The following is a 17131-nucleotide window of genomic DNA, read 5'->3' on the forward strand; positions in this document are numbered from 1 at the left end:
TGCATGTGAATACGTGTCTTGTATCGCACGGTATTATTATTTCATTCGTAAACATATGTTGCGCGTATAATTAGCTTCGAATTTTTCTCTTGCTACATTCTTTATTTCCACAGCGATGTCCTCATTTGTTCATCTTCTTGGAAGAGACAGTACTTCCATGGGCTCGCATCTCTCGCCCCCTCGGCGTGCCTACATACACACGTCAAAACAGACAGCAACGCCACCATTGGTTTTCGGTAATCGTTCCTTGCGCGAGCTATACATGGACTTCCATCAATAAATAATGATTGTATTGTCTTTATTCGTGCCATTTACGTTAATTAAAAAATATCCGGTTTCCCTGCGCCACTCTGCATTATAAGGGATTCCACGAATCCCCTGTTACTTTTTAAGTCTATGTTTTGGTATTTTGTATTTGTTGTGGTGAAAAATAATTGCCAGTTCCTGATATCAGAGATGCACCCAAGAATCGAACCGACGATTTCTTGGTAGATATCCGTCTTGAGATTCAGCTCAGGTTAAAACCTGCACAGAGGTCCATTCGTTCTTTTCTAACCTCGTCACCTCCTGGAGACCATTAGTAGAACGCTACGCTGGCTTCTTTCTGTGAGAGGATTTCAGGAGTGAAAACCGTTCGGTCCTGAGAGAAGCTCCGTCTTTTGTTTTACCTATATTATGGAAAATCGTTTATCGGTTTTGAAGTCAGTTCACGTTCCCCGAACAGTTAACATTCACATCTCGAGTGGATGTGTTCTTTACTCGCCTTATTTAATATGGATGCTATTGGATTATGGCTTCTTCCGAATCCCTCGTCGCCAATTTAGCGCGAAGAATAACTCTGACAAATATCTATGTTAGTGACATAACACACGTCTTCGGAATTCTTCTACGTGTCGACACCAAAGATGCAAGCTCTCCGCGACGGAATTTAGTTGAAACAAACGGCTCTATTTGAACTGCATGCTGTTATTTTTTTATTCTTTTCCTGTTCTGCTGCTAAAACTTCTTTTTCGTTTCATACTTTTATATCCCTCTTTGTTCTTTTTAATCTAGTTCTTGTACTTTTTCACTATTTCGTCTTCTATCTCCTACCGTAATGCCTGTTTAACAATAGGCAGATATGACTTCGAGAGAGTGAACGAATTTAAATACCTGGGATCAACAGTTACTCATTCTAATGATATTTCATATGAAATAAAGCAGAGGTTAATGGCTGCCAATAGAGCTTACTTCGCCTTAAGAAAATTACTTTGTTCGAGAATTTTATCTCGTATCACAAAGATAACTATCTACAGGGACATCATTTTATTTTTACTAACATTTTTAATATTAACCTGGCTATACCTTTAGAGAACCGGAAACACAGATTGCTCCCCCTTCCACGTCTGTAGTTCGATGATACTGGCGTAAAACACAAACAAATCACTCTACTAGATATAGGAGGGAAGAAAAGTAGTTCATCCATTTACGTAAACTATGAAATATCGCGATTTTGAGTTCGATAATTTTCATTAGGTTTTTGTTTAATCTTAATACAGTACTGTATTAAGAATAAGTGTTTTTACTCACGAACTGAGTTAGCCATGCGAACGTATTCATTATGCAGTGTATATTATAATGTCTACAGCACATTAGCTTACAATATAGAGAATGAAGTTAAATTGAAAAATAACCTTAATATGGATATTTAAACACATTTTTGAAAATGGTGGCCGTTCATTTCAATACAGGCTTCAGTTCTTTTGTGCATATTATCGCACTATAGACTATTGCATCTAATTCCAATTGCCAGTTTCGTCCTTCGTACTAGTAACTCATGTTGAAATAATTTTGTACCTAGTCTATAAAAGAGTACCTTACGTACTGTAAATCCAATCTTCACTTCTGCCCGACCCGCACAGATAAAATTACTCAGACATGCTATCTACTGTCCGTCCATGTGGTTATGCCGCAGGATTGTAGAAAAGGGGGAAATCACGTGACAGTTAATTACTTAACGAGGCCCTTTTATTAGGTTATTTTAAATAGTTGTATAATATTACGTAAACGTCCAATTCCTAACAGAAATTAATGTTTTCAGAAAAGAGCTAAGACAGCCCTGCTTTTACAGAGGGACCAACAGAAGCAGGTGGAGGGAATCTGGATGCGACGTAGGCAAACGGACAGTACCTGTGCGAAAATATGATTCAACATTGAAAGCTCTTTCGTCACTGGAAAACGCGAACATATTTCTGGAACGTACTATACTCTCGAACTCAGTGCTGTTTACTATATGCGGTCTTGGATCTGTGTGTAGAGTACAGTTGGAACTTCATTAGTAGAAGGGGTGGGAGTGAAGTACATTCAAAAACTCAGGTACAATAAAAATTGAAGTAAAAATAAAATGATGTCCCTGTATAAAACACTGATAAGACCTGTACTAGTATATGCTGCTGAGACGCGGTCCCTAACAAAAAAGAACGCTGGAAATTTGGATGCCTTTGAGACAACGAGTTAGAAAGAGAAGACTATTAAAATTGTATTTCGACACTCGCATCCAAAATAACGCAAAACTCTGGGGTAGGTCGTATTGTTGTTAGTATTTTGACTGGAAGGACATGAAAGAACATAATTGAACACCCACGTGCAATAATGGGGTAAGTATGAATATATTTCGTAACTACTTACCCCATTATTGTACGTGAGTGCTCAATTATATACTAATAATTATCTGTGGTGCCACAGCCCTTGAAAGGCTCACACAGACCAGCCGGCTGTTGGCCTCACGCTCACATTTCGATAATAATTATACTTTACTGTAACAAAAAAACTGAAAGCGTGTTTTGTCATGTTTCACCCACGTTACAAGCTTGGAGGTAAAGGTTGTTTACTACAGATAGGGCCTACTTTCATTCTATATCTTATGGTATAGTAAATAGTTTTGCAACGTGTAGAGACTGGGAAAACAATTTAATAAAATCATCCGAATCATACTCGTTCATTTTATAGGCAATCTTGCAGGTCGCATTTAAAAGGACCTAGGAATATTAACATTTTCTTCAGTATATTTGCTAGAACTTCTTGTCATACTCCATGACAATTTTGCTTAGGTTATTCTTTTAAGCATTCCTTCTAGGAATAGCTCAAGTGTTTTAAATTTAGCGTACATAAGCTTAGATTAAGTTCCTAGCACGTATTTGACGAAACACTAGGTTTTTCCACTTCAGTTTAACTGATTTATGCAAACGAAATTAAGACAGCTGACGATTCTAATGTCAGTTATCACCACGCCCACTTTGTTTTGGGCGCATAAGTTCATTACCGACGGTCGTTCAATTTTCTTCAAACATGGCGGCGCAATGACCACTCTATATCTTTCTCTTTCTAACTCGTTGCTTTGAGAGGAAGATACTCCGTAAAATAATTGGCCCAGTATTCGAGAGAGGAAGATGGAGGAGGCGATATATAATGAGTTGTATTCCATCTATAAAGATCCGCCTATTAGAAGAATGGTAAAAGCAGCAAGATTAAGGTGGGCTGGGCACGTGGCACGGATAAATGACGTAGAAATTCCTAAAAGGATATTAAATGGAAATCCTGGGGGCCAAAGAAGCCGTGGACGACCAAGAACAAGATGGTTGGATGGAGTTGAGGAAGACATATGTAAGATGGGATACAGAAATTGGAAAGCAATTTCGTAGGATCGAGACAACTGGCGGAAAATCGTGGAAGAGGCCAAGGTTCACAATGAGCTGTAGCGCCAAGAAAGAAGAAGAAGACTGTTATTTTTTTTTTTTTACTCTTTTCCTGTTCTGGTACTAAAACTTCTTTTTCGTTTCCTACTTTTATATGCCTCTTTGTTCTTATTAATCTAGTTCTTGTACTTTTTCACTGTTCTATTTCTTCTGTTTTTCTTTGTTCTTGTAACTATCATATGTAATACCAAGAGTGATTTTGAACTTTTCGTAAAGTCCGCTAGTCCCTTTAGTGATTTATCCGTAGTTCAGATTAGCTTACTTAATACGCTAAGAGTGAAACCTAACCATTTCCCCTCATTTACTACATATGCTAGTAGATTATGGTGATTTTTTAGTTTGAATGTTTAATTTTAATTTTCTTTTGCCAACTTCGTTTCGAATTTTGGTTCTGAGAAATAATGCAACTGGTAGTGATTTTCTGACTGTTATGTTGGCAGCAGTAACAGCCGTTGACAGTAGTGAAATTTTATAAATTAAAATTGTACTAGATTTCTAAGCCGATTACTGGAAGCTAGTGAAATTTTAACATACTAATAAAAAATTAATATCAGTATTAATATTAATACATAATAGTTATTTTATGTGTTGCGTTGTGCTTACAATTCAAGATTATAAAATATACATAGTGGGAGTGCAGATTTTCGGAGGGAATAGCTCATGTTGTATTAAAAAATGTAATCCATAGTCCATACTTTTCTCAGAAAATAATGTTTTTTTCTCCAAACGTTTAACACCCTCTTATTCGGCAACTATTGCCAGTAGAATCGTCATTTTCATCCATATCGATAGTTTTTTTGTGCTGTGTAGAACAGATTAAATTGACAAATGAAATGATTGAGTTTGTGTCAAGCAAAGAAAAAAAAAGATCTGCCTTATATAAATTAAGTAGGGTATTATATATTGTTATGTCTACTTTTCTTTACGAATTCAGCCTCTTTTAACTCCCTACGCGGTTGATTGGACAGGTAGGCCGACATTTACTATATTGTAAAAAGGCCCTTCATCAAAGAAGCTAGTATATACTCGTACCTCTTACTTCTATGGAAATTCACTCACGCGTAACAAAATCTTACAAAAGTTATATTCTCGTTATGAGCCTTGGTATATACGTACGTGAACGATCACACATAATATCAGAAAAAGCAGGCTCTAAAATTCTAAAATTTTACAAGAAAATGAACTCACAAGTGGACAAAAATTACAATGCACCATAATGAGACTTAATATAATTTAAATAGCTGATAAAATTATAAAAAATGTTTACTTACTTACAAATAGCTTTAAGGAACCCGGAGGTTAATTTCCGCCCTCACATAAGCTCGCCATCGATCTCTATTCTGAGCAAGATTAATCCAGTCCCTAGCATCATATCCCACCTCCCTCAAATCCAATTTTATATTATTCTCCCATCTAAGTCTCGGCCTCCCCAAATGTATTTTTCCCTTCGGCCTCCCAACTAACACTCTATATGCATTTCTGAATTCGCCCATACGCGGAACTTGCCCTGCCCATCTCAAACGTCTGGATTTAATGTTCCTAATTATATCAGGTGAAGAATACAATGCGTGCAGTTCTACGTTGTGTAACTTTCTCCAGTCTCCTGTAACTTCATCCCGCTTAGCCCCAAATATTTTCCTAAACATCTTATTCTCGAACATCCTTAGCCTCTGTTTCTCTCTCAAAGTGAGAGTCCAAGTTTCACAACCATAAAGAACAACAATTGTAATATGAATGTCTTATAAATTCTATCGTTCGCCTTTTTTTGAGAGCAGACCGGATAACAAAAGCTTCTCAACCGAATAATAACAGGCATTTCCCGTATTTATTCTGAGTTTAATTTCCTCCCGAGTGTTATTTATATTTGTTACTGTTGATCCAATATATTTGAACTTTTCCACCTTTTCAAAGGATAAAATTTCAATTATTATATTTCCATTTCGTACTATGTTCTGGCCACGAGACATAATCATATACTTTGTCTTTTCAGGATTTACTTCCAAACCTATCTCTTTGCTTGCTTCAAGTAAAATCCCAGTTTTTTCGCTAATAGTTTGTGGATTTTCTCGTAACATATTCATGTCGTACGCATAGATGAGCATTTGATGTAATCCAATCAATTCCAATCCTTCCTAATGGCATATTCTAAAGCAAAGTTAAAAATTAAAGGTGATAGTGCATCTCCTTGCTTTACCCCGCAGTGAATTGGGAAAGCATCAGATAGTTGCAGTCACGGACAGCCTATAAGGGGTGGTCCTCCAGCTTGGGGGTTGGACGAAGGGCTAACAACCCATAACCATAAAGAACAGCTTGTTACGAAACCACATCATAAAAATTTTACTATCATAATATTTCTTTAAAGCCAGTTTTATCACAGTATGAAAAAAATGCAGTTATATCATTTGGTAACCATAATATTGTTAAGGTTTCTCTGATATCTATAATTTTTTACTACATTTAATAAAAACTTATTTCTAAAAAGCTGACTACTCTCAGACATGTAGGGTTGTTAATTTTAATACAATTAATCTGTATGTGTCTTATATAAAAATATTAAAATTTACATCATATTTTGTGACCTAATATATGTATTTTTTATTTTCAAAGATAGTGTATTCTACTTTTTGCATAAATGGATGTGAAATTAGTATGGAAAATTTCAGCATTCTTTCCCTAATTGTTGTGGAGATATGAAATAATATGTGTGAAAAAATTGTTGCATTTGGGAAATTTAATTTAAAGTAAAAAGTGAATGTCTTAGCTGATCTGTATTGTGTTACAACATGTCCATTGAAATAAATAAATAAATAAATAAATAAATAAATAAATAAATAAATAAATAAATAAATAAATAAATAAATGGATAAATAAATAAATAAATGGATAAATAAATAAATAAATAAATAATTAAGTAAATAAATAAGTAAATAAATAAATAAATAAGTTAATAAGAAAATAAATAAATAAGAAATAAATAAGTAAATAAGAAAATAAATAAGCAAATAAGAAAATAAATAAGTAAACAATTTAATTAGTAAATAAGTAAATAATTTAATTAGTACATAAGTAAATAATTTAATTAGGTAATAAGTAAATGCTTAATTTAATTAATAGATAAACGTTTAATTTAATTAATAAATGATTAGGTAATTAATTTAATAAATGAGTATGTAAAGAATTTAACTAATAAATAAACAATTAATTTAGTTAATAAATAAACAATTATTTTAGTTAGTAAATAAACAATTATTTTAGTTAGTAAATAAACAATTATTTTAGTTAGTAAATAAATAATTTAGTTAAAAAATAAATAATTTAGTTACTAAATAAATAAATAAAAATAAATAAATATATATATAAACTATATATCACTGGATTCAGAAAAAACTGCGTAATTTCGTAATAATAATTTTTTTTTTTTAAATATCCACGTATATACCCTTAAAATGTAAATGTTACAATAGCATCCAGTCTAGAGCATAGACATTTTACATAATTACAGGTATCTTCTGAATTCCCTGTCACTTTTTAATGAATATACTTGGCATTGCAGGTACATTTTCTTTGCTAGTTGTTTAATGTATTATTAATTTACGACCGCCAGAAAACAAAATTCAACCAACTAAAATTCATCTGAAAAATATTCTTCCATTTTTGTAAACCACTCTTCAATGCTTTTTGTATGTAGTAATTTTATTTTTCATGCACACCCTCCCTGAAATTACTTTCACCTGGGAGTTCTCATTTATTCTCTTATAACGACAGAGCTATTTGCATCGAGGATGTAGAACAAGCCTTCTCATGGCGAACGTGCTAATAGGAACCTCTGAAATGAGCGGAGATTGTTGAATGCATTATTCACTTTAGCATAAAAGGTAAAAGCTACATGATAACACAACGGGCGCTGAAACAGTTTGTAACGAAAATGACAGTTATGCAGCTGCATTTATGCATTGCGGAGTAACAATAGCTGGCAGCGTGTGACATCACATATTACTCGAACTGCGATATTCAGTGTCGAGAGTCTCTACGCAGCTGGACTAACCACGATTACTGCTTTATGCTGACGAAGTTATAATACAAGTTTGGAGTGATTAATCTTGAAGGCGAAATGAATGGAAATGTGTGCCAATTAGTGATGAAAAAAATTACCCTTTTTAAGAAATTCTCACAGCTTATTGTCTTGATTAAGTTTTATTTATTGTATTGATGTAATTAAAATTTTTTTATGGAACTTATCCACCCTTTAAGTAATATTTTAGCTTATCGATTATGCTGAGTTTTATAATTGTACTGATATAATCAGGCCTATACACTTTCCTTAAAGATCCGCCGAGTTAGCTCTGTGATAGCGCTTCTGTCTCCAGACTAGCCGGGTTCGATTTTCGGCAGAATCAGAGATTTTCATGTAAAATTTCTACCTCGGCACTATACTTCGTTCCATAATAATAATAATAATAATAATAATACTAGGACTATTTTCAAAAAACTACAAATAATGCCCATGGCTTGTCAGTATATCTTTTCATTAATAATCTTCCTCGTATGTAATCGTGAAAACTTTGTAACTAATTCAACAGTTCATAGCATAAATACACGTCAAAAAATGACTTTCATACTCCATCGGCAAGTCTATCGTGCTATCAGAAGGAGTGCGTTATATGGCAGTAAAAATTTTTAGTAGCCTCCCTATCGATATAAAAAATGAAACTCAAAACATAAAATTATTTAGGGCCAAATTAAAGAAGTACCTAATTTCTCACGCCTTCTATTCTGTAGATGAATTCATGACATTCAATAACACTTCATGAAATTGATACTAAAACTTTGTGTTGTACTAGTAGACTATATTGTAAATCTCGTCTGTATATATTTCATCTAGACTGTGACTATAAATTAAGACTTTATAATAGTATTAAGTTTTTTGACTTGTTCCATATTCTAGCTCAGGTATGCTCAAAATTGTAAAAGCTCCGATTACACGGATGATGCTGCACTGCATAACACACACAGTGTACGGACTGGGCTCCGCAACTACATTGCAGCACCGCCCATGGCATCGCTCTCACTGTCTTACAAATACGGATAATAAATTGAATTTGAAAAAGTAAATATTCAGTTATTACATTATGTATTATGTTTTATACAGTTATGATACTATTATATCATAGATAATGTTATTTTCGTATTCCACATTCAACATGTGTAGGCCTATTCTTTTCTGCAAGTAATTGGAAATCTATTTCCAACGAATTTACTGCAATGCACAAAAGATTCTCCTCTGTTAATTGGGATCTATGTTTGGATTTTTGGATTTAGCAACCTTCATTCTCGAAAATAATTGTTTGCACACATATTTCGAGTGAGAGCGAATAAGCTCATCTTGGGATATTGCGTTTTGTTCATTTTTGAATACTTCTATGCTTGGCAAGTCATATTCTCCGCATTTAGTTCTGAATTCTACGTGACTTTGTAAATCAATTAACTCGTCCTGGAACTGCACTCTCACGGATTGTACTCAATTTACTATGAAAGGATTAACAAAAAGATTAATATCACTTTCCATACGTCTAAAATCATTAAATCCATGTTCTGTGAATTCACATTTGAGCTGTTCCAGTAGTGAGTTGTAATTAACTATATTTTGTTCAGGCACCATAGGTTTCTTTACTAGTTCACAAGGGTTTTTATTGCCTTAGCTAATTCCCAACATACTACGTAACTTGCTCCTAAACGTAGACTCTGAATTGTTCGACTCTCTTCAATGTTTGGTGTAACATGAAGTGCTTTCAATTCTTGAAACTGTAGTGCACGTTGCACCCCTGAAAAATTATTTTATCATAACATGTATTTCTGTTGGAATAAAATCACCACAATAACAATAATTGTACTAGTAATAATAATAATAATAATAATAATAATAATAATAATAATGTTGATATATGAATACATATTACAGAAAACAGCTTCCCTGTCACTTCGGCATGTTCTGGATGGCAGAGCGTATAATGTTTTATGTTGCTCAGTAGTATTCCTGACAGTGCCTTACAACATAGTAAACACTTTACGTTTTCACAACAAAAATAGTCTTCCTCCCACACTGTACGGAATTATGCTTACAGAAGGTTTTGACTGTGTCATTGTCCCGCACTGATCGTACGTTACTAAGTACTTGAACTGCCTTTCGCAGTCATCCGTCGAGCTTCGAACGAGGAACAGCACGCTCTACATTCGAAGGTTGTGATTACAGAACGTAATCGGGAGTCAGAGAATGAGCATATCTTTTTTTTTATGTTTAATATTGGTCGACCAGCAAACTTGCTACACAGAGCACTGTTAAATTATGGAATATCCCATGCAGAATATCATGCTGAGGTTGGCTCTAAAGGCTCCTCTAATTAATTTAAATTAATTAATTAAACATTTTTGTGAATTATGTGAACAGAAATATGATTATTTTCTGTGTTAAATTTATGAAGAGTCGTCAGTATCACTAAGAAGGATGTCTTGAGGGAGTTTCCTTTTAAGTCGAGATGGCTGACAAGATCTTGCTCCAATGTTATACCCCGCAGCTCCAGGAACACCAGGAAGTTTGTTGAAGAAAGATTTTGACATTGAATGGATGTACTGTTCTAGTGGAAGAATTCCCAATTCTTGATGCAGTTGTTGATCTCTTACAAACCAGGGGGCATTTGTTGCAGTACGCAGGAACTTGTTCTGGAGAACTTGCAGGCGATGCATGTGAGTCTTATTTGCAGTCCCCCACACTGGCGCTGCATAAGTTAAAAGAGGTCGTACAAGCGAGGTGTAGAGTAGCATTGAACAGTCCAATCCAATTTGCGGACGTCTATTAACCAAAGGGTATAATTTTCGAATTCTAGAAGAGGTTAGTGTAACAATGCGAGTTATATGGGCATTCCATGTAAGTTTCGTGTCTAATAGTATTCCCAAATATTTGACAGCTTCTTGACTAGAGAGCCATGTAACTTGTTCATTTAGAAGAATCAAAGGAGGTGGATTATGAATAGGCCTTAAAGAGAAGATTTTAGCTTCTGTCTTGGTAATGTTGAGTAGTAATCTCCAGTCAGAGAACCATTTAGACAGCTCCTGTAAGGATGTCTGAAGAGTGCTGATTGCAATATTTAGGTTACTATGAGAATAAAAGAGAACTGTATCGTCAGCATACATAGCTATGTGTGACGGTTGTAAACATGGAATGTCATATGTGAAGATATTGAAGAGAAGTGGTGACAGTATAGATCCTTGTGGTACTCCGGCTAAAACTGGACGAAGCGTTGATTTAATGCCATCTATACGTACTGAGAACTGACGCTCAGATAAAAAACTTTTCACGATGCTTGTGAGATAGTCAGGAAAACCAATTCTATATAATTTTAGCATTAGACCATCATGCCAAACAGTATCAAATGCTTGGGCAATATCCAGAAACACAGTGGCAGTATACTGTTTCTTCAAAGCCTTTTATAATGGATTCAGTGACTCTTTGCAGTTGGTGTGTTGTAGAATGTTTTGGACGAAAGCCAAACTGAAAATCTAGTATTATCTTGTTTTGGAACGTAAATTTACAAATGCGATGATGAATAACCTTCTCAAACAATTTCGATAGCGTGGGCAGTAAGCTAATAGGTCGGTAACTTGATGGCAAGTGCTTAAGTTTGTTACTTACTTACTTACTTACAAATGGCTTTTAAGGAACCCGAAGGTTCATTGCCGCCCTCACATAAGCCCGCCATCGGTCCCTATCCTGTGCAAGATTAAGCCAGTCTCTATCATCATACCCCACCTCCCTCAAATCCATTTTAATATTATCCTCCCATCTACGTCTCGGCCTCCCTAAAGGTCTTTTTCCCTCCGGTCTCCCAACTAACACTCTATATGCATTTCTGGATTCGCCCATACGACTAAATATGATAACCTGTCACTGATAAATTCGACCTTTTTTACTGCTGATTTTATTCTTTTAAGTACAAAGAATCCTGTTCCTAATTGGTGATTATTGTTTCCTTCCCCATAATACAACAAGTAATCTCCTATTTGTGATATGCCATTCCCATCTAACCTAACCTCTTGTACTCCTACGAAGTCTATTCTATATCTAGCTAGTTCTTTAGCTACTAATGTCACCCCTCCTGTTCTATAAAGACTAGTTACGTTCCAAGTGCCAAATCTCAAAACCTTATTCCTTTGCTGTGGTCGTGCCAGAGAATCAGTCCTATTCCGAGGTTTACTGTAGGAATTCGTAACAAGCTGTTTTTTACGGTGATGGGTTGTTAGCCCTTCGCCCAACCCCCAAGCTGGAGGACCACCCCTTATCGGCTGTCCACGACTGCTTATTCAATATATTCGCAGCTACCCTCCATATCTGGAGGCCGTCTCCTCTATCCGCAACCTGAGGACGCGCCATGCCGTGGTGATAGGGACCCACCATACATGGCTTAAGTTTGTTAGGCTTATGAAAAACAATGATTTCAGCAAGCTTTCATGCCCGAGGAAAGTACCCAATTAAAAGGGAAGCATTGAAAATTATCGTCAAGTAAGTAAGAGCTTTGTTGGTGAGCTTCTTTAGTACAATTTTGGGTATAAGATCATGGCCTGGAGATTTTTTATTTGGAAGCCTTTGAATGAAGTGAGACAAGAGAATGAGCATATCTGTTCTAGCTGTAAGCATGTATGAATACCATGGAATGTTAATAAATACAATACAACATGGAAAGTCTGTAAGTACTTGTAGGTAGTCTGCTCCGGGAATCGAATGCGATAATCTCAAGTTACTGTAAGGTGAGTACGTATCGCTGCGCGGTATATCTGCCTGGCGCGCTCTCTTTAGAGCAGAATGTGTTCGGAGCGGTGCGGTGTACGTATAGCAAGGTAGCGTTTATGTGTAGCTATTCAGATTCGCTTGAGCTGAAATGAATTTAAGTGGACGCTTCTCTTCCCTTCCCTTCGCCCCACTCATCCCTCACACGCGAGTCACTACTGCGGCCGCTGCTCCGAAGTGCCTGAAGAGAGCTACAGTAAGTGCTTCATGCTGAGAGTCGGGTTTCGTGTTCCAACACATGGCTTCCATCACGCGTACGCCGTCGCACGCAGCATCTTTATGGCAATTCCATCAGTACAGAGATTCATTATACTTTATATTGTCTATAGTAATGTCACAAGATTCGCTCGTGGATTTATCGGCAAATCTCAGACTTCGAGTGACATTTATTAGGACTATTTCGTGAATAAAATTAAAAATGTGAATAATATATCCCTAAAACTCGCTCACAAAATGTTAATAATTGTATATTTATGACTACTTAACCTATTCAGACATTGTGAAGTCGAAATAGATGAATAGCGATTACTGCAATAATAGTACATTATGTAACGAGCCTATAATGGTAGTAATTAAGACGCGAGTATGTTTATGAAACGAGCGCAAGCGAGTTTCATAATTTTCATACGAGCGTCTTAATTACCATTGTAGGCAAGTTTCATACGACTTTTTATGCTGGACCATATTTCTAACTTGAAATTATTCAGAAGTATTCATTTTATTCTTATCTGACTGGGGAGCGTAACTGACTTTGTGCAATATCTCGTAAATTGTGAGATGTGCGCAGACGCGAAAGTATTGATTTTTTCCGAGAAAGAAATGTCATTGACCTTGATATAATCTAGAGAGTAAAATGAATATTAATCTTGATATAACCTTGAAATTGATTTAGACATTGAAAAACGAGATGACAAATTGAATTTATTTGAATATTACTTACAATTAACGCTAATTATTATAGTAACAGAACATAACCTTCTGCGACAGTATTGGATTTCCAGCCTCCGTGACGTTTCGCTAGTTGTCTTTCGATTGCATATCCGAGAATAATCGATACTTGCGCTTTCATATTGCTGCAAAGGTGTTTTCTGATTGGTGGAACACCTGAACTTTAATGAATAGGTGTACTTTAATGAGGTCCATTAAAGGGCTGCTATCAGGTGTATAATTACTACATTTCGGCATGGTCGAGCATAAAGAAATTGAATGTTATTCAGTAATGCCAATTTGAGAAAAGCGAAATACAGGTTTAAAAATGTTAATTCCATGTACTGCGCTTTTCTCTTGTTATTATAACAGAAATACGTTTTCATTATCTGCTGAAATCATAATTTAATTTACACATTTATAGTATAGACCTAATTACAAAATAATAAACTTATCAATACATTAATTAAATAAAAATTGTTATGAAGGAGTGTCATTTTCTTTAGATACAATGGACATGGAATTAGAAGATGAAGATGTAGATGTGGAAGTAGGATTTCGCACTTTATTTAGTACAATGGATTGATGCTCATCGATTTACGTGGAAACAGTTGGCGACACTGACTAAACAAAAGAACGAACATGCCATAAATTGTTATAAAATCTAGCTGCAAAAATGATCGCGATGTATGGCTATGATTGGTTGAATTCAAAATTTCATCACACTTCATTGGTCGAAAATGGAATGACGTCATATAAACGAAATAGTCATAGGTAATATTCTCTGATAGAGGTTCTGGCTGATATATACATCTATTATCAGAAAGTACATCTCACTTGATGTGTGTCAGAGAAAAAACAATTGTTTGTATGCATCTGAAGTCTGACTAGTGTAATATGTAGCTAATCGCCAATGTATGTAATGGAGGGGGAAATGAATTGGCCGCCCTAATCCATTATCTCGTGCCCTAGTTGCCTCAGGGACCAAATGCCTGTGAAAAGTGAAGTTTTTACTGCAAACTCAATCTTTCTATCTTCCAAACTACATTTTTAGCTTCAGAATACTAGCCAAATAAATAAATCATACTTCTGTATAGTTCATTCTCAATTTGTGACATTCTTTTACCGTTAAAACTAAAGAAAAGGGATATTTTTCAAACAACTCCAAATTAATGTAACATTGAAAATATTGGGATCAGAACCCATGTTTATCTGACATTTGTTTGCACAGAATGTCTTCGGAAATAAGCGTCGTAAGTATGTATGTACGTACGTATGTATGTATGTATGTATTCACACTGCAGTGGGTATATACCCGGTGGCAGTGGTAACTAATTACACTCAATAATGACAATAATAAACTTATTAATTAAAAATACAATTAATAATAATACTAATAATTAATACTAACAATAATTTATAATAATAATAATAATAATAATAATAATAATAATAATAATAATGATAATATTAATAATAACAGGGAACATCCTAAATTAAATTAAGCACGATCACTTAAAATAACATTCAAAGTAAATCTAATTTGTATCTTAAATCTAAGTTCGAACTAAAACCCACGACTATATGTTCATATCTGCACAAGTACCTTTCCATATTACACTCATTTCGCTGTCAACTCACTCACTGCACTGGAACTACGACACATTTCACTGATTCTATCCTGATTTCACTAACACTTCAAAAACATTTCACTGTTCAAATTCTTTGCACTGCCACTATCTTAATATATAAAATTGTATGTATGTATGTATGTATGTATGTATGTATGTATGTATGTATGTATGTATGTATGTATGTATGTATCTATGTATGTATGTATGTATGTATGTGTGTATGTTCTCTATACAAATCTACACGCTTTGACCAATATGTGCCAAAGTTTGCACATTTAACCTTCATAACCTGGAGAAGAACATAGGCTACATTAAAATTGTGCAAATGGAAGTTAAATTAATTAAATATATATAAAAATAAAAAATAAATAGATCAAATATTCATGTATTATTTTAAAATGCAAAATCTTCTACAGTCAATTGTTCTTTATTATTGTCTGTTTTATTCAACATAGACTTTCACGAGGCCTTGGAAATTTTAACACGAAATTAAATTACATTGTTGTTACACATCATGAAGGCTAAAACTAGATAATTCATGCAATAAGTATCTTTACGCAGTCCAGGACCGTATTATGAATTCCTCGATGCAGTTTTGTAGATAGTGAGGAGACTGTTTTTTCCAATTTAATTCTAGAATTCTTTCAAACTACAAGGATTGCTACCACATAATTTACTTAATATTGAATGGCCATAGTAGACCTACTATTTTGAAATATTGACTCACCAAACTTATGCACTAACAAGAATTTATGTCAAAAACTCATGCGAAATGTAATATGAGAGGCAATATTAACTGGAAAAACGAAAGAAGATGATGTTTTTATCCCACGTATTGCTATTATAGCCATTGGATTTTAAGCAATTATTATAAGTTATAGTAATATTTGTGATAATATTACAATATTATAATATTGCAATAATAATATAGAGCCTATTTTACTGTTACTGTTAACCCGTCTCTTATTAATAAGTTATGGTCACTAAAGACTTGGCCGTTTATAGAAAAATATGATTTTCTGTTGTGGTAGTGTTCTACATTGCCTTCTCCAGGAGAGTGAATTCTGATGAGTATAGTCTCCGTTACTGCAAAACACCCTGAAATCCATGTATTTGATAGAATCCATCCGTTACAGATTGTAGTTTGGCCTTGAAGGAAATTAAATATATTGTGGGCAGAAAGGCTTAATAATGCATAATGCCGAGGTACGATAAATATTATCATCAATCACAATGTTATAAATATCTTAAATATCCCTGTAGCATAAGGTCTTAATGTTGTTAAAACTCTATTCATAGGTGAGATGGAATTATTTCGGTTAGTCAGTTTCTTTGGATATTAGTGGCACTTTCTTTAATATTTGTCACTAGGGAGGAGAAAACATAAGTAAATATGGTTCGTTTTGGTTTTATATAGTTCCCTTGCCGAGGTCTCAGATAAGTCTAACAAACAGTTTATTTAGAAATAGACCAAAATTTAAAACCCGGGCAACGCCGGGTAATTTAAGCTAGTAAACTATAAAGCTACACTGACAGGAACACGTTTCACTGATACAACACACTTCACTGACACAACATAATTCTTCACTGATACAACACTTCAATAACAACATATCATTTACACCCTTTAAATACTGTGTATAATTACCGTCTATTAGTAAAGTCCTTAAGCCTATTTTTAAATACATTTTTGGTTGTTGGTAAAGCCTTTAGTAAGTGTGCAGGTAAAGCATTCCAGTCCCTGATAGTACGATTGAGAAAAGAAAACTTCTAATGTCTGTCCTCTGCCTTCTTTCCCTCAATTTATATGAGTGGTCGTTCCTTGAAGAGTAATTTGGCGGCTGCAACCTATTTTTTATTTCTCTCCAGGCAGGCTCACCTCTGTATGTTTTGAACAGTGAGCATAATCGAATTCGCGTTCTCCTGTCCGTGAGTGTGTCCCGTGTGTGTGTGGCGGTAACTCCTCCTGAATCACTCTGTATGTTGATAAATTGTTG

The sequence above is a fragment of the Periplaneta americana genome, chromosome 8 (genome assembly GCF_040183065.1).
Source record: "Periplaneta americana isolate PAMFEO1 chromosome 8, P.americana_PAMFEO1_priV1, whole genome shotgun sequence".
In the NCBI taxonomy this organism is placed as follows: Eukaryota; Metazoa; Arthropoda; class Insecta; order Blattodea; family Blattidae; genus Periplaneta; species Periplaneta americana.